Genomic DNA, 24,515 nt, shown 5'->3' on the forward strand with positions numbered 1-24,515 from the left:
GTGGCAGCGGTGCAGGAAAGTTATTCATTATGCAAAAAAGAAGTGAGGTGTGCAGACAGGACACAAGAGTAGAGAAGTGGACGACACGAACGCCGACTATCAACTGAAGAGAGCACTGAGGTGAAAAAAAGAAAGAAGACACAAAAATTATCTGCGCATGCTCAGGAATGGTAACACCACGTGTCAGTCGGGTACGCGTGCTGGCCTACGTGAGAGATAACTGTTAAGGTACTTAATCTCTTCCTTATGAAAAGTAATCGAAGGCTGACTCACGCACGCACTTCCACCATTATAGATATGCCATGCCTCTACCATAAGACGCGTATCTTCATTCTTATGCCTGTACAATATCACGCATTCATCTAACTCTGGCGTGCAGTTACAATCTCGGCAATGTAGAGAAAGATTAGAACGCGATCCACCGGCTAGCGACCTTTTATGTTCCATTAACCTGTGATTGATACACCGTCCCGTTTGCCCTACGGAGAACTGGCCACAGCTAAGGGGAATTTTATAAACCACACCCATACAACTGTCAGTAAAACTGTTGTTCTTATTGTGCTTCACTGGACAAATATCTGTTCGTTTGTTGCCTTTTACTCGCTCCGTTTTTCTCTGTACGGCAGCGCATATCTTACCTAGCTCATTGGGAGCAGTGAAAGCAACATTAACATCACATCTACTGGCTACTTTTTTAAGCCTGTGCGACACTGAATGAATATACGGAATAGCCACTACTCTTTGATATTACTGCTTTCTGTAATCACGAGCATCGAGCATCCACAGATCAGTTTTGTGTCTTCTTTCTTTTTTCGCCTCAGTGCTCCCTTCAGTTGATAGTCGGCATTCGTGTTGTCCACTTCTATACTCTTGTGTCCTGTCTGCGCACCTCACTTCTTTTTTGCATAATGAATCCTTACCAACTAGGTCAGCTTTCTGTCGTGCAGGAAAGCATTACTCGAAGCATTGCAGAGCAAACATGCTTTCCTTCATGTCACAACGTGAATCCTAATATTGTTCAAATATTTTGCCAAGTCCGCATGGAGATTCTTGTGAAAACCGAAGCTTCAAAAAGATTTTCTATGGCTGAAAGCTCAAAATGAGGAAGCAAAAGTATTGGCATGCGTGCCGCAGTGTCCACCATCAAGTAACGTGGTAGTGAGCGCCTATGCAAGTTGTAATGGGACTGCTGCTGCTTCTATTAAGCATTATACTTTAGCTAGGCATTCGTAGAAGCCTTGGTAGTCAAATTTCATAGACGCTACACCACTGATAAGAGTTAAGGTAGCCTTTTGTGTGGCATGTAAAGCCAAGCTCACTATTGTTCATGGCACCCATACTGTTATTTTCTAAATACAACCTGCGCTTTTCATTTACTGCAGTCAGATACAACTCAAAAACGAACCTAGTGGTCCTCCTTCAATCCAGTAAATGGCAACGACCAATTGCAATGATGTTGACGTTCATAGATTTCGCAGAAGCCCCTACGATAGAAGCCCTCCCCACCATGACGCCATGACAAGTGGTCGAAACCGTTGGTTGGAAGGCATGCTTTGAGGAGTGTTTGCCGCTTCGTCCTTAGGCTGTATCCGGCTATGGAGCTCATAAAATTAGGGATAGTATTGTGCATGCGCACCCATATGACACGAACCTCCGGAGTCCGCGCATTACATATATTCTTTCCAAATAGCGGCTCCGCTCAAAACAAAACGTGCTATCTCCTACACCTGCACTGTCGTTTTCATTGCAACAGAGCCGTTCTTTGGGAAGGACGAGCTCTCAGCGCAAGACAACATTGTCCAACAACTTTAGGCCGCACTGAAAATGCTATGTCATGTGTAAAACAGTGTAGGTTTGTGTCATGACATACTGTTACCACTGTTGAACAAGAAAGGGGGTCAACCAAGGGGCCCGATGTTTAATAATCATGTCATGAGAAGCCAACAAACAAAAGCCGCAAGGACAACATAGCGGAAATTACTTGTACTTACCAATTGAATTAAATAAATGATAAATTACTGACAATGAAAGTGGATGAAAAAGCAAGTTGCCGCAGGTGGGCAACGATCCCATGTCTTCGCATTACGCGAAGACGTGGGACGCAAAAACGTGAACATGCACGCGTAATGCAAAGATGAGGGATCATTACCCACCTGCGGCAAGTTGTTTTTTCGTGCATTTTCATTGCCATTAATTTTTCGTTTCTTTAATTCAATCCGTAAGTACAAGTAATTTCCCCTATGTTGTCCTTGGCGTTTCTGTTTGTTGGCGTCTCTTGATATGTTACCACTGTTGTGCTTTCTTGAGCGTGTCTTTTTCTCGTAATTCTACACTAGTTTTGAGCCTGATATTGAATATTATATTCAATACTATTATTATTGATGTCGAATATTCTATTTTATGTTCTCGGTTACGTGTATTTTGTCAACCAACGTTAGTGCATGTACATAAAAATAAAACATTCTGCTGACAATGCTGTTTGATTTTCGTTGCTATCAATTTCTTTGTGATGCTTAATTCAAATCACAATTTTAAATATGCTACTACATAATGTAACAAAATTTCGCTGTGAACTATCAAAATACGTTATCCAAAGGCGTTTCTTTTGCCTAAAGATATAGAGTGTGTTCTCCCATAGATATACCGAGTATTCTTTAGCGCTTCCTTGACACCGACCCCTAAAGAATATTCTTTAGTTGCTTTTCCTCGGCTTCTACTATTGTAGTCAATGAGTGGTTGCCGGCACCAATTATTCGCACTGAAATTCCGCAATCGTCCTATTCAGTTTACAGGCCACAGCGCAAAAGCTATAACTTTTACGTTGGGAAGACACACACATGGAGAGTCGATGCACTCGCGACTAGTGAATTAAAGGCATGCTGAATATAATAACCGTGGTGCACATACGCGCACAGGCAAGAAAAACGGGTGCCAGGTGTCCTTGAAAATTAAATGAAATTATGGGGTTTTACGTACCAAATCCACTTTCTCATTATGAGGCACGCCGTGGTGGACTCGGGAAATTTCAACGACCTGGAGTTCTTTAACGTGCACCTAAGTCTAAGTACACGGGTGTTTTCGCATTTCCCCCCATCGATTTGCGGCCGCCGTGGCCGGGTGTTGATCCCGAGACCTTGTGCTCAGCAGCCTAAACCATAGCCCCTCAGCAACCACTGCGGGGGCCAGGTGTCCTTAGCTATCGCCCAAGAGACGCGAGGGTGAAAGCCATCTAAAGCCTACTGCGATAAGACTAATCCTACATATCTCTTCACCGGCCTTAATCCTCTCTAAGGTACCTGAATCCCTCCTAATTCACCATAACCAACCTCATCGACCTTGATTCACACTAATCCTCCTTCATTCACTTTAATCCACCATAATTCACGAAAGTCCTCCTTAAGGCGCTCTAATCCACCATCGAACTTAATCTACCCTAGCCCTCCATCATCATCAGCCTGGTTACGCCCACTACAGGGAGAAGGCCTCTCCCATACTTCTCCAACTACCCCGGTCACGTACTAACTGGGGCCATGTTGTCCCTGCAAACTTCCTAATCTCATTCGCCCACCTAACTTTCTGCAGCCTCTGATACGCTTTCCTTGACTTGGAATCCAGTCCGTAACCCGTAATGACCATCGGATAATTTCACTACTCATTACATGTCCTGCCCATGCCCATTTCTTTTTCTTGACTTCAACAAAGACATCATTAACTCGCGTTTGTTCCCTCATACTTCCTGTTCTTTTCTTATCCCTTTACGTTACGCCCATCATTCTTCTTTCCATAGCTCGTTGCGTCGTCCTCAATTTAACTAGAACCCTTTTCGTAAGCCTCAAGGTTTCTGCCTCCTACGTGAGTACTGGTAAGACACAGCTGTTATACACTTTTCTCTTGAGGGATAATGGCAACCTGCTGTTCATGGAACAGAGAATGCCTGCCAAACGCACCCCAGCCCATTCTTATTCTTCTCATTATTTCAGTCTCCTGATCCGTATCCGCGTTCACTACCTGCCCTAAGTAGATGCAGTCCCTTACCACTTCCAGTGCTTCGCTACCTGTCGTAAGCGGCTGTTCTCTTCCCGAGACTGTTAAACATTGCTTTCGTTTCCTGGAGATTAATTTTTAGACCCAGATTTCTGCTTCGCCTCTCCGGGTCAGTGAGCATGCATTGCAATTGGTCCCCTGAGTTACTAAGCAAGGCGATATCATGAGCGAATCGTGGTTACTAAGGTATCCTTTATTAGCACTTATCCCCAATTTTTCCCAATCGTGGCCTCTGAATACCTCCTGTAAACACGCTGTGAATAGCATTGGAAAGACCGTATCTCCCTGCCTGACGCCTTTCTTTATTGGGATTTTGTTGCTTCCTTTATGGAGGACTACGGTGGCTGTGGAGCCGCTATAGATATCTTTCAGTATTTTTACATACGGCTCGTCTACACCCTGATTCCGCAACGCCTCCATGACTGCTAAGGTTTCGACTGAATCAAACGCTTCCTCGTAATCAATGAAAGCTATATATAGGGGTTGGTTATACTCCGCACATTTCTCTATCACCTGATTGATAGTGTGAATGTGGTCTATGGTTGAGTATCCTTTACGGAATCCTGCCTGGTCCTTTGGTTGACGGATGTCTAAGGTGTTCCTGATTCTATTCGCAATTACCTTAGTAAATACTTTGTAGGCAATGGACAGTAAGCTGATCGGTCTATAATTTTTCAAGTCTTTGGTGTCCCCTTTCTTACGGATTAGGATTATGTAAGCCTTCTTCCAAGATTCTGGTACGCTCGAGGTCATGAGGCATTGCGTTGCGTATACAGGGTGGCCAGCTTTTCTAGAAAAATCTGTCCAACATCCTTCAACAAATCTGCTGTTACCTGATCCTCCCCAGCTGCCTTCCCCTTTTGCATAGCTCCGAATGGTTTCTTTGCTTCCGGCATTACTTGTGGGACTTCAAATTCCTCTAGACTGTTCTTTCTTCCATTATCGTCCTGGGTGCCACTGGTACTGTATAAATCTCAATAGAACTCCTCAACCACTTGAACTTTCTCATCCATATTCATAATGATATAGCCGGCTTTGTCTCTTAACGTGTACATCTGATTGTTGCCTATTCCTTGTTTCTTCACTGCTTTTAAGCTTCCTCCGTTCCTGAGAGTATGTTCATTTCTATCCATATTTTACTTCGTTATGTCAGCTGTCTTAAGCTTGTTGATTAACTTCGAAAGTTGTGCCAGTTCTATTCTAGCTGTAGGGTTAGAGGCTTTCATACATTGGCGTTTCTTGAGCGGATCTTTCGTCTTCTGCGATAGCTTACTGGTATCCTGTATAACGGAGAGACCACCGATTCTGCTTCACACTCCTTAATGATGCCCATAACATTGTCGTTCATTGTTTCAACGCTGAGGTCGCCTTCCTGAATTAAACCCGAATACCGGTTCTGTAGCTTGATCCCGAATTCCTCTATTTTCCCTCTTACCGCTAACTCATTGATCGGCTTATCTACCATTTTCTTCCGTTCCTTCCTCAAGTCTAAGCACATTGGAGTTCTTGGCATCCTATGGTCACTACAGCGTACCTTGCCGAGCACGTCAACTTCTTGTATGATGCCAGCGTTGGCGCAGAATATAAGGTCTATCTCATTTCTAGTCTGGCCATTCGGGCTCCTCCACCCCCACTTTCGTCTATGCCGTTTTCGGAAGAAGGTATTCATTATCCGCATATTGACGTAATCCTTCTGCGGAAACCAGCAAGGTGGAGAAAAGTAAATAATGAAGGGGAAATCAATCTTCGAGTTGTTGACAAATTCGATTTCGCCTTGCCATCTGCTAGCCGCCTGGTTAGCTCAGATGGCAGAGCTGCTGCCCCGCAAAGGCGGTGATCCCGGGTTCGAGTCCCGTACCAGGACGAAATTTTCTTGACTGCGAGGCTTTTCTTTCGAGGAACCCGTATGGGTTTCCTTTGTAGAAATTGCTACGAACCGGTGGATGTTCGATTTTCCCTTCAGCCGCATATTATTCTATTCTGAAACGTCTGCATAACTATCCCCTGCTAATCCTAGTGCCTATGCCATATTCCCCCACTGACTTGTCTACAGCCTGCTTCTTGCCTACCGTTGCATTGAAGTCGCCCATCAGTATAGTCTATTTTGCTTTGACTTTACCCATCGCCGATTCCATGTCTTAATACATGCTTTCGGCTTCCTCGTCATCATGACTGGATGTAGACCTGTACCACCTTCAATTTTTACCTCTTATTAGGTTTCACAGCAAGACCTGCCACCCTCTCGTTAACGCTATAGAGTTCCTGTATGTTACCAGCTATATTCTTATTAATCAGGAATCCGACTCCTGGTTCTCGTCTCTCCGCTAAGCCCCGGTAGTACAGGACGTGCCCGCTTTTTAGCCCTGTATATGCTTCATTTGTCCTCCTAACTTCACTGAGCCCTATTATATCCCATTTGCTACCTGCTAACGCCTCCAATAGCACTGCTAGACTCGGCTCACTAGATAACGTTCTAGCGTTAAACGTTGCCAGGTTCAGGTTCTAATGGCGACCTGTCCGGATCCAGTGATTCTTAGCACCCTCTGCTGCATCACAGGTCTGACCACCGCGCCGCCGTTGTCAGTTGCTTTGCAGCCGCTAGGGACTGAGGACCGGGGTTTGATTGTTGTATTCATATAGAAAGTTGTGGCTAAGCACTGCACCAGGGTGGCCAATCCTACTCTGTAGAGGGAGTGCGTTACCGGTTCTGGTCACTGGGATCAGGCCGCACTCCAAGTCTGTTTATTCAATTTTATCAACAAGCGGATTTTTTTAATCTGGTAAAATATTGAGCGGCACCGGGATTCGAATCACAGTCCTCTTGCACGCGAGGCGGATGCTCTACCTCTACGCCACCGCTGCAGCAGCTGCACCACTCTGCGCCACCCCTGCACCACTCGCTAGCCCTCCTTAGGGCACCTGAATCCTCTTTAATCCACCCTAATCCTTCCTCATTCATTTTATTCCATCCTAATTCATTCTAATCGTGCTTAAGTCCCCTTTATCCACCTTCTTCTACCCTAATCCGCCATAATCCCCAATAATCCACCCTAATCCCCCGTCATTCATTTTATCCTCCAAAGTCTACCATAGTCCTCGCTAATACACCGTAACTCACCTTCATCGACCTTAATCCACCGTAATCCTCCTTCAGTCACTTTCATCGTCATCATCAGCCTGGTTAAGCCCACTACAGGGCAAAGACCTCTCCCATACTTCTGCAACTACCCCTCTCATGTACTAATTGTGGCCATGTTGTCCCTGCAAACTTCTTAATCTCATCCGCCCACCTAACTTTCTGCCGCCCTCTGCTACGCTTTCCTTCCCTTGGAATCCAGTCCGTATCCCTTAATGACCATCGGTTATCTTCCCTCCTCATTACTTGTTGAAGTTGAAGTTGAAGTTTATTTTCACCACCAACAGTACAGTGCGTTTTTCACAGAACAGTTGTGGGAAAAAAGCTGCACGCTGCGCTGATGCTGCTTGACAAGCCCCACCTCCCATCCGTACAAGGCACCAGAACGACAGCACAGTAAACTTCATACAGTCTTAACGTATGATAGAAAAAGAAAAATAAATGAATAAAACGTAAATAAATGTCCTGCCCATGCCCATTTGTTTTTCTTGATTTGAACTAAGATATCATTAACTCGCGTTTGTTCCCTCACCCAATCTGCTCTTTTCTTATCCCTTAACGTTACACCTATCATTCTTCTTTCCATAGCTCGGTGCGTCGTCCTCAATTTAAGTAGAACCCTTTTCCTAAGCCTCCAGGTTTCTGCCCCGTACGTGAGTACTGGTAATATAATAATAATAATATTTGGGGTTTTACGTGCCAAAACCACTTTCTGATTATGAGGCACGCCGTAGTGGAGGACTCCGGAAATTTTGACCACCTGGGGTTCTTTAACGTGCACCTAAATCTAAGCACACGGGTCTTTTCGCATTTCGCCCCCATCGAAATGCGGCCGCCGTGGCCGGGATTCGATCCCGCGACCTCGTGCTCAGCAGCCCAACACCATAGCCACTGAGCAACCACGGCGGGTGGTGAGTACTGGTAAGACACAGCTGTTATATACTTTTATCTTGAGGCATAATGGCAACCTGCTGTTCATGGTCTGAGAATGCCTGCCAATCGCAACCCAGCCTATTCTTATTCTTCTGATTATTTCTGTCTCATGATCCGGATCCGCCATCACTACCTGCCCTAAGTAGATGTATTCCCTTACGACTTCCAGTGCCTTGCTGCCTATTGTAAATTGCTGTTCTCTTCCGAGATTGCTAAGCATTACTTTAGTTTTCTGCAGATTAATTTTTAGACCCACCCTTCAGCTTTGCCTCTCCAGGGCAGTGAGCATGCATTGCAGTTGGTCCCCTGAGTTACTAAGCAAGGCAATATCATCAGCGAATCGCAAGTTACTAAGGTATTCTCCATTAACTCTTATCCCCAATTCTTCCAAATCCAGGTCTCTGAATACCTCCTGTAAACACGCTGTGAATAGCATTGGAGAGATCGTACCTCTCTTCCTGACACCTTTCTTTATTGGGATTTTGTTGCTTTCTTTATGGAGGACTACGGTGGCTGTGGAGCCGCTATAGATATCTTTCAGTATTTTTACATACGGCTCGTCTACACACTGATTCCGCAATGCCTCCATGACTGCTGAGGTTTCGACTGAATCAAACGCTTTCTCGTAATCAATGAAAGCTATATATAGGGGTTGGTTATATTGCACACATTCCTCTATCACCTGATTGATAGTGTGAATATGGTCTGTTGTTGAGTAGCCGTTACGGAATCTTGCCTGGTCCTTTGGTTTACGGAAGGCTAAGGTGTTCAAAAATAACGTACAGCGCAAAGGACAAGGACAGCGATAGACGACATACACAGCGCTGTGTATGTCGTCTATCGCTGTCCTTCTCCTTTGCGCTGTACGTTATTTTTGATCATGAATTACCAACTAGCCCAAGCAAGCACCCTAGTCAGCTAAGATGTTCCCGATTCTATTTCCAATTACCTTAGTAAACACCTTGTAGGCAACGGACAGTAAGCTGATCGGTCTATAATTTTTCAAGTCTTTGGCGACCCCTTTCTTATGGATTAAGATTATGTCAGCGCTTTTCGAAGATTCCGGTACGCTCGAAGTCATGAGGCATTCTGTATACAGGGTGACCAGTTTTTCTAGAACAATCTGCCCACCATCCTTCAACAAATCTGCTGTTACCTGATCCTCCCCAGCTGCCTTCCCCCTTTGCATAGCTTCCAAGGCTTTCTTTACTTCTTCCGGCGTTACTTGTGGGATTTCAAGTTTCTCTAGACCATTCTCTCTTCCATTATCGTCGTGGGTGCCACTGGTACTGTATAAATGTCTGTAGAACTCCTCAGCCACTTGAACGATCTCATCCATATTAGTAATGATATTGCCGGCTTTGTCTCTTAACGCATACATCTGATTCTTGCCTATTCCTAATTTATTCTTCAGTCACTTTATAGTACCTTAGTCCACCATAATCCTCCTTAATGCTCCTTAGTCGCTCTTAAACCACCCTTATCCTTCATTCACTTTTATCCGCCCTAGTCCACTATAATCGTCCTTAATGGACCTCAACCCACAGTCATCCACCCTAATCTACCTTCATCGACCGTAATTCACCCTAATCCTCCTTCATGCACTTTAGTCCTTTTTAATCGACCCTAATGCTTCGTCAGTCACTTTAATCCACCCTAATCCACTATTATTTGTCCTTAATGCACCTTAATCTATCTTAATCACCCTAATCCTCCTCCATTGACTTTAATTCACCCTAGCCCACCATAATACTCCTTAATCCACCCTTACCCTTGTTAATTCACTTCTATTTCCCCTAATCTACTATAATCATCCTAATGCACCTCAACCCACCTGCATCCACCGTAATCCACCTTCATCGACCTCAATCCAACCTAGTCCTGCTTGTTGCCGCTTAATCCACCCTAATCTTCCGTCATCCACCTTAATCCTCCCTAATGCACCTTAATCCACCTTCATTCACCCTAATACACCTTAATCGACTTTAATCTACCTTAATTTTCCTTAATACACCCGAATTCATGTTAATTTAATCACTAATCAATCATTACTTTGCTCGTCATTAACCACCTCTTATACATGGCTGCACATGCTTTGGTTCGCTTGCCGCCATCCTCCGGTCACGTGATATTTTCTGTAGCTCACAACGCGACCTTGAAACAGAGGTCTAAGGCATTCGCTTAATAAGCCACACAAAGGGATGTGTCACAAGCAGTATTAGATCAGACGCACAAAGCATCTCATCATGTGGCAGAAAAATTGTCTGGAGTATAGAACTCGCCTCAAAGCTCCCTTTACATCGGTATGCCCCGCTCATACGGCTTTAAGAAAAAAGAAACCTCCTCATAAACGTTTCCCCCCAGCATTATCGATGCTGTTATTAGCATTTCTCAAAATTTTAAACAACACTGGGGCGCGCAACTGGCCCAAAATAATACGCCTCCATAGAATCCTGCGGCCTGTCCGTGGGAGCCCAGGTGAAAAAGCGTGCCGTGGGCAGCCGTTGGGCGAGGAGAATCGAGGAGGAAAGTGCCGTGAGGGGGAGAGTGTCGCTACTTTAAAATTATTACGGGGCTTTATGCTCGCATTGTGTTCCTCTATATACTCCCACAGGGAGCAGAGTTGCGCATAACTTTTCCGGCGCCGCTCGCACCACTATTCGCCGAGCGCGATCAGGTGGTGCAAAATGACGTCAAATGATCAACTGCGCGCTCCGAAGCCAACTTTACGGAAACGGCGCTGACTCGTTTCTGTTAGTGCCATCGAAATTGCAATCAGTGGACCGTCGAGCGTTCGCAGCAGCGATAGGCTCCGGGTTGCAGGTAGGTATAAGAGGATATTAGTTAATGACTTTGGTGAAGTCCTACAACGCAGATCATTTTTACACTTGTATTCCAGTATGACGGGTTGCACGCACCAAACAGCGCAAATCGCGCGGAAGGTGGCAAAGCTTTTTACGCGGTGCCGTGCGGACGGACGAGACCGGCCGCCTCCGAAAGGGACCAGGATATGCGAGGCCCGTTCGTCTTGTTTACAGAGGTGAGTTCGGCTTGTTTACACTAAAGCGGCATTTATCTCGAGTAACAATCCTGTACATGCTGAAATGCGTACGCCTGGCATGAGAGGTTGTTCACTTGTGCTATTTTTGGTGTATATGTGCCGCGCGACACTGACGCGGAACAAAGAAAGCATGACACGTCTGTGTCGCGCTGCACATATACGCGAAGAATGTTAACTTATCAACTCGCTCACTTCGCTTTGTTGCTTGTACAATTGTTCTGACTATGCGGCTCCAGAAAAGTATGTTCAGAACAGAGTAAGTACTAGCAGGTACAATTTGCCCGCTGCACAGTGGCTTGTCACTGCTCCGTTCTTTTGTAATTTTTTGTCGGCGTTCTGATTTTTCATGTAAAGTCGATTGATGTGCTGGTGTTCATTGTTTTGTAGTAAGCGAAAACCGCGCGCTCCTGCTTATGAGACAGCTGCGATAGCTTCAGCATTCACCGCCTGCAATATGTTGCTTGTTCGATCAGCCTTAGTCGACGTGAGGAATGTGAAATTATTTTTGTACCTTTAATAAGCACTGTGTTAGAGTAAATTAACCTCAGTAGTATGAAGATATAAAGAAAATGCACTGTCATATTACAGTCTGCAATGTGTGAATAATTACTTTGCCACTTTATCTTCTTATGTATTTAGCCGAATAAAAATAACCTGTTGTTACTCTTAATAACTTGTTGCCTTTCCAGTGGCCTTGAATTCTGCTCTTCAAGGCTCCGCGAACCAGCACTCATCCTCTGTTGCCACCAGCCATTGGTCATCCATTCCTTTGTACGAAATAAATTTGATCTAGAAGCTCGGGCATCTTGAATCTTTTTCCACTGGAAGATATGCTGCTACGAAGGAGCTGTTAAATTTGCTTTATGAATCATAGAAACGAGCTTTGCACAAGATGTGCGCATGCGGTACATTTGAAATGCGTTTAAATTTACATGTCTGCAACGCACATATAGAAAAGGTGTAGCTGCTGTGAACGATGTTAGTGATGAATGACGGTGAACGGTCACTGACGTAATTGCAGGCACGATGGCTCTGTTAGCGACATTCATTATTCGTCTCGTTCCGGCAGCCAAAATGTGTTCACATAATTGTCGACCACACGTGTGTGAAATTTTCTTTAAACGCCCTTTAAAACATTTCTTGCCTTCCGGCTCCGCGAGCCAAGAAAATTATGGGGTTTTACGTGCCAAAACCACTTTCTGGTTATGAGACACGCCGTAGTGGAGGACTCCGGAAATTTCGACCTACTGAGGTTCTTTGACGTGCACCTAAATCTAAGTACACGGGTGTTTTCGCCCTCATCAAAATGCGGCCGCAGTGGCCGGGATTCGATCCCGCGACCTCGTGCTCAGCAGCCCAACACCATAGCCACTGAGCAACCATGGCAGGTTCCGCGGGAAAGCTTCATATGCGTGCGGAAAAACATTGCAATGCTTTTCGTTGCCAGGTAATGCGCGTTTGCACGCGAACTTTTGAGCTGTTCGAGTCGCGGGCGTAGTCAGGATTTCATTTCCAGGGATCGAGGGGGGTCCTATCTATATGTACATTCGTGTGTGTGTTTGTATATGTGCGTGTATATATGTACATAGAAACTAAAAATTTCGGGGGATTGGCACCTCTCGGGTTACGCCAATCGTTCGAGCTTAGCCTGCATTTAAAAAAGGGTCATCTTGCTCAGCGCTTGGGTACAGTTGCCACCATGTAGCTTGCGACCAGCAGACAGACAGACAGACAGACAGACAGACAGACAGACAGACAGACAGACAGACAGACAATGAACTTTATTTGATCCTGAGGACCTTCAGCGGAGGCCCCTATCGGGGACCCGCGGAAGCCGCTGGCCGCGTTCAAGTCGGGGCAGGAATACCGTGATGTTCCGCCCTTTCTCGGGCCCTCTGGATTGCCTCTAGTTGTGTCTGGAGCGATGGGCTCCGGAGTGCCTCTTCCCAGTCGCCTTCGCTGGATAGAGGGCCGTTAGGTAACGCGGGGCATTGCCAGAGCATGTGCGCTAAGGAACAATAGATCTCATTACAGTCCGGACAGCTCGAATCGACGTCTGTGTAGATACGGCTGAGAAAGCCCAGCGAGGGGAATGAGCCCGTCTGGAGCATTCTAAGTGAAACTGGTCTAAGACCTGTCTAACTTCGGGTGAGGTAAAGGATAGGCCCTTCTGCTAAGCCGATAGTGAGATATCTCATGAAAAGTAAGGAGCGGATGGTTCTGCTGGATTTCATCCTGTCCCCATAAGGTCTCCGTGCTGCCGCGGCGCGTTAGATCTCGCGCACGGTCACGGGCAAGCTCGTTGAAGTTAGGTATGTTCTGATAAACGTCCGCACCCATATGGGCGGGAAACCAAGAGATGAAGTGAGTGCCAGGGTTTGTTCTCTTTTCCAGAATGGAGGCAGCCTCTTGGGCTAGGTTACCCGATTCGAAAGCTTTGATGGTCGCTCGTGAGTCGGTGAAAACGTTGGTGCGCGAGGGGTCGGTCAGGGCCAGGGCTATGACGACCTGTTCCGCGACTCCACTCGAAGCAAACCTAACCGAGGCCGAGGAGCGTAATTTCCCTTTGCCATCAATGATTGCCGACGCGAACGTGCTAGAGTGGGCGTACTGAGCCGCGTCGACAAAGAGAGTCGAATCTTGATTTCGCCCGTGCTCGGGCTTTTCGCCTCCCTAAATTGTATTGCGGGTGCATTATCCGAGGGAATGGGCTGACCACAAAGGTTGCCCGTGCCTCCCTGGATAAGGTGATTTTCCGTTCATTGAGTATTCTTGGAACCATGCAGGCCTCGTCTAGGATGCGGCTCCCTGCCCTGGTTGACGAGAGCCTGACTACCTGAGCGGTGACCTGCGCATCGATCACTTCATCAATGTCGTTGTGCATACTGAGTTTGCTTAACCTGTCCGAGCAAGTGGTCACTGGTAACCCCAGTACCTTTTTGATGCTCTTGCGCATGAGAATGTTAAGCTAATTCTTTTCGGTTTTGGTCCAGTTAAGGGCCTAGGCTACAAAGTTGATGTGGCTCATTAGGAAAGCGTGATGGATCCTGAGGAAGTTGTCTTCACCTAGTCCCTTCTTTCGTCCGGATACTCTAGCAACTAGTCTCAACATGCTCTCGGTTTTCGCCGTGATGCGCGTGAGCGTTTTGGCATTACATCCACGCGCGTCAATCAGTAACCCTTGGATTCGGATAGATTCGACTTGAGGAATGGGCTGCCCGTTTCTTGCAAAGAGGGATATGGGAAGTTGGTTTAGGGGGGGTGAGCCCCCTAACACCTTGCCTGGGCAGCCTGTAAATTAACAATTCAGATTTGTTTGTGGATAGTTGGAGGCCTGTGTCTTCCAGTTAGGACTCCGTTGCGTCTAGGGCTGACTGTAGCGAGTGCTCTACCTCTGCGAGTGATCCTCCGGGGCACCAAATCGTGATATCGTCTGCGTATAGCGAGTGGCTTATATTAGCAAGGGATCTGAGCCTTTCCGAAAAGCCCTTCATAACTATGTTGAACAGTAAGGGGGAGATGACTGCTCCTTGGGGAGTACCACTGGCCCCTAGTGCGAACTGAACTGACTTGAGTTGTGCAATCCTGATGGTGGCTGTTCTGTTCATGAGGAATGATCTAACAAAAGCCTGAAACCTTGCTCCCAGACCTAGGCTGGCCGTGGCCTGCAGGACAAATTGATGAGATACAGTGTCAAAGGCCTTGGTCAGGTCAAGGGCTAAGATGCCCCTAACATCCCTAGTGCTGTTATCAAAAATGTGCTTCTTAAGGAGTAGCGTCACATCCTGTGTGGAAAGGCCGGGCCTGAAGCCGACCATGTTTTGCGGGAACAGTTCGTTGCGTTCTATGTAATCCGATATCCTGTGCAGGATCGCATGCTTCGCTACCTTGCCTACGCAAGAGGTTAGCGATATGGGCACGGTGGCACCGGCGGAATGACGGTCACTAATCCGTTTGTTTTCATCGTGCAGCTCTTCATCGGTCTTTTCGTATCCCTGGATGGCATACGCATGCTACCGGCGGCATCGTCCAGGGAAGCAAGTGACACAAGCTTCGTCACGCTTCACGGGGCGAAGTTAACGTGTTCAGCACCTTGGAACTGTTTGCCCCCATCCGCGACTAGGCCCACGTGTGACGAATTACGTCACCAGCAGCCAGCGCCGCTTCACAGCGCGCCTATAAGTAGCCTGCCTCCTCGCATCGCGTCCACTGGGCACGGTGGCACCGCCGGAATGACGGTCACTAATCCGTTTGTTTTCATCGTGCAGCTCTTCATCGGTCTTTTCGTATCCCTGGATGGCATACGCATGCTACCGGCGGCATCGTCCAGGGAAGCAAGCGACACAAGCTTCGTCACGCTTCACGGGGCGAAGATAACGTGTTCAGCACCTTGGAACTGTTTGCTCCCATCCGCAACTAGGCCCACGTGTGACGAACTACGTCACCAGCAGCCAGCGCCGCTTCACAGCGCGCCTATAAGTAGCCTGCCTCCTCGCATCGCGTCCACTGGGCACGGTGGCACCGGCGGAATGACGGTCACTAATCCGTTTGTTTTCATCGTGCAGGTAAGAAGACAACACGACTACTGTATCCGTTCTAGTGATCCGTTCTTGCTGTTGCTGCCGTGCCCGCAGCTTTGTTGTATGCTTGTGAACGCGGTGACATGGTTAAAAGAGCTGCGTTTGCTAGCGGGAGACATTGAGAGCAATCCAGGTCCTCATTTAGCGCAAATCATAAAGCAGTTGAAGGAAGTTGCAGCCGATATCAAGGAAATTAAAGAAGGACGGCTTGCCAGTATAGAAAAAAAACTAGATGCTCTGTCATGCCTGGAGTCGACGATAACCTCATGCGTAAGCCAAATACAAGACATTCATGAGAGTGCAAGGAAAATGGAAAAACGAATGGACGACTTGGAAAACCAGAGTAGACGGTCAAACCTAATAGTATACGGCCTGACGGAAGCAGAAGGCGAAAACAGTGAAAAGCTAGAACAAACTGTAAATAAGACCATTATACAGGACACGCTTGGCTTGCAGTCTATTGCTATAGAGCGAATTCATCGTCTCGGTAAACCAGCGCATAACAAAATAAGACCAGTAATCTTTAGGCTTCAGGATTATAGACAGAAATCTATAATAATAGGAAAAGGGCGCAAGCTAAAAAACACAGGTTTCTCTATCGGGGAAGACTTCTGTAAAAGAACTCGAGAAATCAGGAAACTGCTGTGGAATAGCGCCAAGGAAAACCGAGAAAACCATGACAGGGTTTCTTTGTCATTAGACAAGCTTTACATTAATGACCAAGTTTTCGCTTGGGACGAGGACAAGGGGGAGAGAGTTTTACTTTAAAAAAAACGTAGGAGCAAAGCGTCCAATCACGCGCAGTCAAAGAACTGTCATTATTGAACGTAAACGCGAGAAGCATTTTAAGTAAGACTGACGCGCTTGAAAATCTACTCTTTGAACATAATCCAGACATAGTAGCGATAACTGAAACGTGGCTTCCCTCGGCTGTCTTAAATCATGAATTTGTGCCTCCCGATTACTCCGCCATTCGAAAAGAACAGACACGTGGTGGTGGCGTGGCACTGCTGATAAAGAAATCCTTCCCATACGAACCATTGCCAAATGTGAGGGATGCTGAGGCCGTGTTCTGCAGAATTACCTGCAACAACACTGCCATAATTGTAGGCTGCGTTTACCAAAGTCCTGACTCGGACGAAAGCTCCACAAAAAACATACATGAGTTTCTGCAGTGCCACGCTCACAGCTTAAGAATTATCATCATGGGGGACTTTAACCTTCCAGAAATTAACTGGAAGAAAATGCATTACTCATCACGTACTTCAGAGGCACTAATTGATTTAATGCTTAACTTCAACCTACAACAAGTAGTTGATCAACCAACACGCTCACATGGTACTGCAAGTAATATACTCGATCTAATACTACTCTCTGATCACTTCTTTGTAAACAAAATGCACACTAGTATTGTTGAAGGTATATCCGACCACAATATTCCAATATGTCGCCGACCTCTGTCGTTTAGCATACAAAAAAGGTCCTTAGAAAGCACCGTTATCGACTTTGCGAAGTCGGACGACGCCAGTATTTTGACGTACATGGCACATGAATTCACGGATTTTGCGGAAATGGCTTCCAATCCTTCGGCAGACGCAAATTCCCTCTGGATTAAGTTTAAGACAGTAATACATGACTGCACTGAACAATTTATACCGTTAAAAACAAGAAAATCGCGCAAATACAACCCATGGGTAACGCGTGAGGTAATTCATGCGAAACGAAAAGTGAAAAGGTTACGTCGGTCCTTGAAGAAAGCTAAAAATCAATCACTTGGGACATCAAAATTGATTACCGCCAAGGCAGAACTTAAAGTCAAACTAAGCCACTCCAGAAAAGAATATTTTAGTACTACCCTGCCTAACTTCGTAAAAAGTAATCCCCACAGATTTTGGAATCACTTTCGTGCACGCAAAGTAATCACGCCAGAACGACCCTACGATGAAAAAGTTTCTCAAGCCAATGCATACAAGAAGTACTTCCAATCGGTATTTACTGCAGATAACGGGTTTGTCCCCCCAATAATTCCTACAGGTTTCACCATCGACTCACTAAACATAACTGACTCAGGAATCTTTAACCTCCTACTCGGATTAGACACGAAAAAATCTAGTGGCCCTGACGACGTCCCGAACGAATTCTTAAAGCGATACGCAGAATGGTGCAGCAGGTATCTTGGCATTATCTATCGCATATCACTTTCAACCGGACGTGTGCCAGATGACTGGAAAAAAGCAAAGATAATACCAATCCATAAATCAGGTGACACAGCCTCTCCTTCCAACTACAGACCGATATCACTAACTAGTACGTCGTGCAAGATACTAGAGCATATAATTTTAAAACACCTAACAACATATTTTGAAGAGAATGGCATACTAACAGCCAATCAGCATGGATTTCGGCACGGGATGTCAACAGTAACACAATTGACTGAAGTTATACATGACCTAGCACAGACTATTGACAACCGCGGTCAAACAGATATAATATTTCTAGATTTTAGCAAAGCATTCGACTGTGTGTGCCACAACAAGCTAATTGCAAAATTGGAGTCAATTATTGGAAATGGAAGCATTACAGCCTGGACTAGGGATTTTTTATCGCAACGTTCACAGTTCGTTTTCCATGATGGAGCATCATCTGATACAGTTCCTATCACATCTGGCGTTCCCCAGGGCTCGGTCTTGGGGCCCTTACTATTTTTAATTTACATCAATGATATCGTCAATAACATAACATGCAGCATAAAGCTCTTTGCAGATGATTGCATTATATATAAAGAAATAAGTTATGAAGATCACCTTACTTTGAACAGATGCCTTAACGAGATAAATGCCTGGTGTGAACAATGGCAAATGTCTATCAACATCAAGAAATCAGTGACAATGGTAGTAACAACAAAGAAGATTAAATCAGGATTCACCTACCTTCTCAATGGTACACCCCTAACTAATATTCAGCAACACAAGTATCTAGGACTGACTCTAGCATCAGACTTGAAGTGGAATAAGCACATTGCCAACATCACTTCAGCAGCCACCCGTAAGCTTTTCTTCCTTAAAAGGTCCCTGAAATCTGCTCCCAGTCATATCAAACTGCTATGCTATAAAGCCTTTGTGCGGCCAGTACTAGAATACGCCAACACGGTTTGGTTTCCTCACACAAAGACAAACACAGCCGAAGTGGAAAAAGTTCAAAGGAAAGCAATACGGTTTATTCACAAGTACAAAACCACTGACTCGCCCACAGAACTCCTGACTTCATCCGGAATGGACACACTGGCAAACAGAGCACAGGAAGCTCGACTAAAATTCATACACAACCTGTTGCACAACCGCTTTAACATAAATTCTTCAAAATACATCACTTTCTCTACGTCCCGTATTTCACGCCATAAGCACAATAAAATGTTAGTTGAGTACCCTTGTAAAACGGACACATTTAGGTACTCTTTTTTTCCCTACTGCTGTTAGGGAGTGGAACCACCTCGACCCAGCAATAGCTGATATAGACTCGCCTTCAATTTTTAGTAATATGATAGAAAAGAATAAGGAATGACTGCTAGAAATATTTTAGTCTTATGCAAATTTGTTTTTTACATTGTTTAAATCTATCTTTTATGTTATGTTAGATTGTATTAGGTTATGCACTGTTAGGTTGTAAATTGTTGTTGCACTTATATTTCACGAGATTGTATTGAATGACAATTTATTGTATTTATAACATGTTTTATTGTTATAGCTGACTTCACTAATTATATGCATGAAACGATGTCTTTCTATTTTTGCATTTTGTATTTTTCCAGACTTTACTGTGTACCTACATGTAGCGTATCTAGTTCATTGTACTTTGTATTCACATGTTCTATGAATAATGTTGTATCAACGCTTACATAGTAACAATATGCCCACCTGCTATGGTCTCGATAAAGAGACTGGCAGTATTGAAAATAAATAAAATAAATAAATATCGGCCTTAGGTTGTCAAGGTATAGGAGCTTACCCGGTTTCGGGATAAGCACAACTGAGGCCGCTCTCCACTCGTCCGGGACCCACCCGTTCTCTCAAGTTTTGTTGACCTCTTTTGTTAGCAGCTCAATTGATCTATCATCCAGGTTCCTTAACAGTCTGTTTGAGATGCCGTCCGGACCTGAGGCCGACCTGCTATTTAAGTTGTGAAGTACTGCTCTGATTTCGGACTCCGTGAGGGGGTCATCGAGCTCCTTTACCGTGTCAAATTCGATGTTGGTGTATTCCTCTGAGTGTGCTGCGCCTAGCGGGAGATATCTATTGGCTACGTCGTCTAAGAGCGTTTTTTCGGTTCCTCCTTCTTGTTTGTGCCTGTGAATGAGGCGGCACAATGTCTGTCTTTGATTGCTTTTGGTTTGTGTGTCATCTAGCATGTGTTTAAGGAGATTCCATGTTCCGCCTGTGCGCATGCGCACGTCGACTGTTGAACAGATTTCATCCCATTGTAGCCTAGCTAAATCGGTGCAGTACTGTTCAATCTCCCAGTTAAGTGCCGCAACCTTCTTTCGCAACCTCCGGTTAAGCCTTTGTGTTTTCCATCGCCTCAAAATAGAGGCTTTAGCTTCCAAGAGATGTGCGAGGTGCGGCTCCATCCTGGAAACCTCGAGCTCGGTTTGAATAGTTTTTGTAGCCTTTTCAACATCTGCACTGAGTGTCTCGACGAGTTCGCTGAAGCTGGCGTATTCGCCAGTGTCCTCCTTTCTGAGCTTATGGAAAGCATCCCAGTCCGTCACTTTAAATTCCCTGGCCTGGGGGGCTCTGACCTGAAGGGTGACACTAATGATCAAGTGATCGCTGCCCATGTTTTCTTGCTTGCTATCCCATGTTGTTTGCTCTACATTTCTGATAAGGGCAAGATCGGGGGTTGTGTCTCTAGCCACCGACGTGCCCAGTCTCGTGGAGAAACGGGGATCGGTGATGACTGTTAGCGCTATGTCATCGACGGCCCGCGCTAGATTTTTGCCCTTAGCTTTCTGCCTGATGTACCCCCATGCGTTGTGTGGGGCGTTGAAGTCTCCCGCGATTACTAACGGTGACTCTCTAGCGAGCCAAGCGGCCTTCATAAACAGGGAGTGGAAAGACTGTCTCTGATCGGATGGTGGGCTGTAAACATTGAGGATGAACACGCTTTATTTAAGCCAGCTGTTGGGGATAACCTCAACCAGAAGTGCCTCCATTCTGCCGCGACCTGGCTGAATGTCATGTTCAACGTATTCGAGCTTTTTGCTCACTAGCGTAGCTATACCTCTCTTGGACTCCCCCCTTGCCGCCACCGATTTGTAGCCTGCGAGGGTGGGTGTAACACACAGTGTCTCCTGTAGCAAAATTACTTGCGGCCTTTTGGCCTCAGCTGTATTGTACTGCTGCAGCGAAGTCTTGTGCCTTTGAAAGCTAGCACAGATCCACTGCCAAATTACTAGATTCTTTTGAGTGCCCGCCATTTCGCTAGTTTAGATTTCGATGACCCTTCGGGCCCGTCCCGGTACCGTCATTAGCTGCAGCTTGCCTACGAACCTTTGAGTTGGCCTTTATCGCCATCTTGTTTTCAACTGCTACTACTTTATTCTCTATAGCTCCTACTTTACTCTCAAGTGCTCTCATGCGCTGCGCGAGCTGGTTAATGCTTGCCCGATTTTCTTTGGAAATGCTAAGTAACTCTTGGAGCATTTTGTTCTGCGAGCTTTCCGCCCCGGCCATCTCCGACTCGCTCATCTCCGTCCTCAAGTGGAGGGGGGGGGCCTTACGTTTGGCTTTGCTGACCTCGACTTTGGGTTCCTGCGTGCTTTTCTGCACGGCATTATCCGCTGCTTTCGCACCCTCAACCCTGCTTTTAATGGCCTGCGCAACTTCCTGCTTGCATAGCTCTTCTTTGAGATTAGAAATCTCCTGACGTAGTAGTTGAATTTCCCGCTCTGCACTATGCTCTGGCGATACGGACCGCGTTACCTTTCTGGGTGTTTGGGCGCCTTCGCCACTCGATCCGCCCAGGTGAGCTCCTCCTGAAATCTCGTTCGAGACGCCGAGCGCCTTCTGGAACGCGAGCGGCTCCGCTTGGCGTCGCGCCGCCGCGTAGATGGCGTCCTGGAGCGACCTGTTCCGAGGGTGCTGGCGGCGCTGGTACATACGCTGGAGTCGCGTGACTGCATTCCTCGGGCCACCTGCGTCTTCTCGGCACGCCGGTGGCGTTGGCATCTTCTCCTTCTGACGATGTAGGGGACGTGAAACCTGTGTTTGCATACTCTGTCCGCAGTGGGATGTGGACCTTCGCATAGCGAACACTTTGGAATGCACTCATGTTCATCCGCTGGTGATTTCTGTCCGCATGTGCGGCGCCACTTGCTGTTTGGATTAGGGCAAACGTCGGCACGATGTCCTAAACCTCCGCAGCCGTAACAAACCTCCGTGTGTCTCCTGTATAGTGTACAGCGAAACACGCTCGCGCCGCAAGACACATAACTGGGCACCTTCATACCCCTAAACAATACTACCACAGCCGTGGTGTTCTTGATTCTTTTGGCCTCGATGGCCCCTGGGTTGCGGCAGTTCACGATTCTTGCTCGGAGTTGAGCCTCGTTGGCATCCACGTCGACACCCCGTATTACTCCATTACATGTGTCGTCGGGGGGAGCGGGGAACACAGAGATCCTGCTTTCGCCTAGTCGGACTTGCTGTGCCTTTACGTAGGCGCACGCATTTTTCTCGTAAGGAGTACACACCGCGTAGATGTTTTGGGTACCGTTGGGCAAAATGGTGTCCTCTTCAATTTCCGCCGGAGCCAGGGCCGCCGCCATGGCTAGGGCTTGTTCGAAACGTATTTGGCTAACCTCGGTCACGTTCAGGCCGTCCCTTGGCCTGACGATGATGCCATACGTGTCCCTCGGCAGTCGAGGGAGCCTTGAAGTGGCGACGATGCGTTGGTACGCGCTCCGTGGGGCGACAGTGCGGCCTCCGTCCTTTCGCTCGCCACGTCTTGCGTTGCCTTCGCGGGTAGTAGTCGCCGCTCTCATCCCCTTGCCGTTCTTGCGGCCATATGCCTTCTTCCAGCCGGGGCTGCTTGCTTCTTCTTGAGAGATGTCTTCTCCTTCCACGATCTCCATCCTGCGCTCCATCTTGGCCCGTGGTCACAGGGCTAGGCCCAGGCCTAGCCGCGCTGCCTCGCTGAGGTTAGGCCTAGCTACCGCGCTAGGGTTGGCTGTGCCGCGGCGTAGTCGGAACTTAACACACTCGTAAAACGTCAAAAAAGTCACCCACCATGAAATGTCCGGTACCGGTGAAGTCCTCACAACTTGGTGCGTCAATTAACGCATAATTTACTCGGTTTCGAAGAAAGAAACCAACCGAAATCATTCAAAAAACCAGAAGCCGAAATCATCGCATCCGCACTAGCCGGCTTCTTCGTCTTCTTTTTCCACCAGCAGACAAAAAAAAGCAAATAGAACACCGAGCGGCTATTGCCTCCTGCGCGCGCGAGGAGTGGCTCCACTGCAGAGCTGGATCATAAACCGGACCTATGCGCAACTCTGCTCCCTGCGGGAGCATACACAGGAACGCTATGCTCGCATAAAACCCCATGATAATTTGAAAGTAGTGACACTCTCCTCCTCACGGCGCTTTCCTCCTCGATTCTCCTCGCCTGCCGGCTGCGCACGGCGCGCTTTTCCTCCTGGGCTCCCGCGGACGGGCCGCAGGATTCCATGGAGGCGTATTATTTTGGGCCAGTTGCGCTCCCCAGTGGGGTTGAAAATTTTTAGAAATGTTAATAACAGCATGGGTAATGCTGGAGCCGACGTTTAACAGGAGGTTGGCTTTTTCTTAAAGCCGTATGAACGGGGTATACCGATATAAAGGGAGCTTTGAGGCGAGTTCTATACTCCAGACATTTTTCTGCCACATGATCAGATGCTTTACTTTGTGCGTCTGATCTAGTATTGCTTGTGACACATCCCTTTGTGTGTGGCTTATAAAGCAAAAGCCTTAGACTTCTGTTTCAAGGTCCCGCTGTGAGCTACAGAAAAAGGAAGGCGGGAAGTGAACCAAAGCATGTGCAGCCGCGTATAAGAGGCGATTATTGATTGGCAAAGTAATGAATGATTAGTGATTGGATTAAGCTGAATTCAGGTGTATTAAGGAGGATTAAGGTGGATTAGTCGACGAAGGTGCATTAGGGTGAATGAAGGTGGATTAAGGTGCATAAAACAGGGCTAGGTGGGATTAAGGTCGATGAAGGTCTATTAGGGTGAATGAAGGTGCGTTGAGGTGCATTAAGGGCGATTATAGTGGATTAGAGTGGATTAACGTGCCTGAAGAACAATGGGGGTGGAATAAGAAGGATTAAGGTGGGCTAGGGTGGACTAAGGTAGATGAATGTGGATTCGGGTGGATTACGGTGAATTAAGAACGATTATAGCGGATTAGGGTGGATTAAAGTGAATGAGGAGGCATTGGGGTTGATTAAGGTGGATTAAAGTGCATTAAGGAGGGTTAGAGTAGATTAAGGTCGATGAAGGTGAATTAGGGTGCATTAAGGGGGACTTTCGTGGATCATGGTGGATTAAGGTGAATGAAGGAGGATTAAGGTCGATCAATGTGGATTTGGTGGTTTAATGTGCATAAGAGGGTTTAGGGTAGAGTATTCGGTCTTAATACTCAATGATTCCTAATTCACCTTAGTCCTACTCCACCCACCTTAATCTTTATTCGTGCATCTTAATCCTTCGTAATGTACTCTA

The sequence above is a fragment of the Dermacentor variabilis genome, chromosome 2 (genome assembly GCF_050947875.1).
Source record: "Dermacentor variabilis isolate Ectoservices chromosome 2, ASM5094787v1, whole genome shotgun sequence".
NCBI lineage: Eukaryota > Metazoa > Arthropoda > Arachnida > Ixodida > Ixodidae > Dermacentor > Dermacentor variabilis.